The sequence below is a fragment of the Euprymna scolopes genome, chromosome 3 (assembly GCF_053919585.1).
Source record: "Euprymna scolopes isolate OS-2025 chromosome 3, ASM5391958v1, whole genome shotgun sequence".
In the NCBI taxonomy this organism is placed as follows: Eukaryota; Metazoa; Mollusca; class Cephalopoda; order Sepiida; family Sepiolidae; genus Euprymna; species Euprymna scolopes.
The window spans coordinates 32294224-32296733 of NC_136484.1; the positions used below are offsets into that span (position 1 = coordinate 32294224).

Genomic DNA, 2510 nt, shown 5'->3' on the forward strand with positions numbered 1-2510 from the left:
TTTAATGAATTGCTCATCTGAAAAGTATATTTTAAGAATATAACCTTCCCAAAATAGTGAAAAAAAAAAAAATTTAATATGGAAATAAAAACGAAAGAAAATCAGTCCGAAATAACAAGTGCAGATGTCCTCATTGCCCTCTCCTATATTTTGCTTGCAAAATGTTGGGACAAAAGCAATGGCCGAAGATATCCTCTTCAAAGAAGGATGTTTAATCGAAAAAGACGACCTTTAAACTCAATTGTAGTTTGTTTAAGCATTATAATTAGCATTATTAAATGTATTATCTATGCTGGCCCAAGGGCTGTTTAGGCAATACTTCATTCAATTGTACTAAATAATTTGAGAACTTATGATTATAATAGTTATTATTAATATTATGGTCCTGGATATGACCTTAAACTATATCCGATGGTAAGGCCCCACCTTGCAGGCTTTGGGGAGAGTGTAGCCACCCCTTAATTGCCATTGCTCCCAGGTCCACTCTGACCCGGAGTGGTAGTACCTGTTAGGGTCCCAACTATGGGTTAAATAGAAACCGACTTGAAAAAGACCCAAATATATTCCGTTAAAAAGATTTTCTCCAAAATCACTGAATTCGGCATTAAATAACCTGAAAAGGGTTGATATGCCGTAAAACAAAAACAACCAACCATCCATTAATATTATGATTATAACATATTCCTTTTTCAAGTGTGCTTTACATTGTGGCACGTTCTCTGGCCTGGAGTAGAATCATTTTGGATGATGATAGTTTCTTTGAGTATTATCAAGAACCAGGTCGACAATTAATATAAATTCGGTATAAATGTTATGTTTTAGTGAAGGAAGAAAATGAAAGAAATAAATGGAAATAAATGAAACATTGAGAGAATAGAAGAGTCACCAGTTAACGCCACCTAAACACATGAACAAAGTTTTGTAAATCCAAAAATTGAGAAAAAAACGAAATTTTATTGCAAAACATTTATATACAAGAGATAAGACTAAACAAGTTATTCTTAATCAGTAAATGTTCACAGTGCAAACACGTATTTGATAAAGAAAGTTGTATAAATAGTCACAAATCAAAATGTTCATAGTGTTAATAATAAGCGTAGGTAAGTAATATACGTATGTGAGTATTTGGCAGGGTGATATTGTGTATGTATATGCGTTGGTTTACCTTGTTCTTGTTAATGTATGTAAATGGGTAGCATTTCTTTTCTGTTTGCCTGTCACTAGTGTGTAAGAATATGTGCATGAAATATGGTATGTGAGTCATTGAGTCTTTTCTTTGAGTCTTCCCCTGGCTCAAGGGCATGAGAGGGAGCTAAGCGACGTTCTTGGGTTCTTCCTTGTGCGTCCGATTGATAAAATCTGGAAAGACTTATAAGCGTTTCAAAGTTTGAACTGACTAATTACTCTCACATAGGCATGTTACTTTTTGGTGTTTGGAACGATTTCCATTGGTTGAAAATACTTTAAGTTTGCACTTTCTTCTGACACTTGCTTTAGGAAGTGACAAAGAGAGTGTATCAAAGCAAACTGGAGAAAGATAAAGGGTACTTATTCAAGCCATGTGCTTTGTAGCATTCGTTGAAATCGATTCCGCTACAACATAATCATGCCAGTTTTTTCTCGTGTGCAATTCCGGTCGTTTATCTTATAAATTGTCACGTAGTTGTTTCCTCTTCCCGTCTTTTCATGTTTCAATGATTTCCATATTATTCACTTTGACATAACGAGTTGGGTTGATTGTTGAAGTTAAGAAGACTTTCTCACTGCTGTCTATTGCAATTGCTCGGAAAGAAGTGTCTAGCAAAAATGTGAATACTTTGAATTGTATGGAAACTGATTGCAACCTGCAGCATAGTTCAATGAGAAATAAGGTTAGTCAATTCTATACTCTTTTTAACCAGTTACTATTTCATAATATATATGACATATATATACGGCATAATCACGCTGACATACCAGTTCCCATCAGATCACCGAAGTTAAGCAACGTTGAGCCTGGCTAGTACCAGATAGGTAACCATTTGGGAATTCTAGGCGCTGTATGTTCTTTCCGCTTATCTCGGCATTGTTTCGAGCTGTCCTGAACCTCTACTTGCCACTGGTATTCAAACAATGTCGACTCAGGGGAGGTGTGGTTGGAGATTGTGCAACTCTTGCCACAAAAATTTCACATGCAGGCACCCTTACAGCAGGTATCCATAGTCTGTCAAAAGACTGAAGGAAGCCTTTATTTCATAAACTACATACAGCAGTGAGGCCCTGGTATGAGACTACCAGTGTTCTAGGGAGAATGCCACTACCCCTAAATCGTTTCTATGCTGGGTCACCCTTGGACAAGGTGTAGCACCTACAAGCTTCCCTCCACATGGTAACTGATGCAGATGGTGGATTGGCAATTCACTATCTGTATCTGCCACAGTCTGACCAATGGTGTACTATAGCAGAAAAGAATGCAAATCCCAACAGTTAGCATCGCAGACAAGCCAGCACGGCAGTGTCGATGTGTTTGA

General features: G+C 37.1%; 1 pseudogene; it reads left to right on the forward strand.

Moving 5' to 3' along the window:
• The first annotated feature begins 1929 nt into the window (after positions 1-1929).
• LOC145263609 (5S ribosomal RNA) lies at positions 1930-2046 on the forward strand (annotated as a pseudogene).
• Positions 2047-2510: the final 464 nt, after the last annotated feature.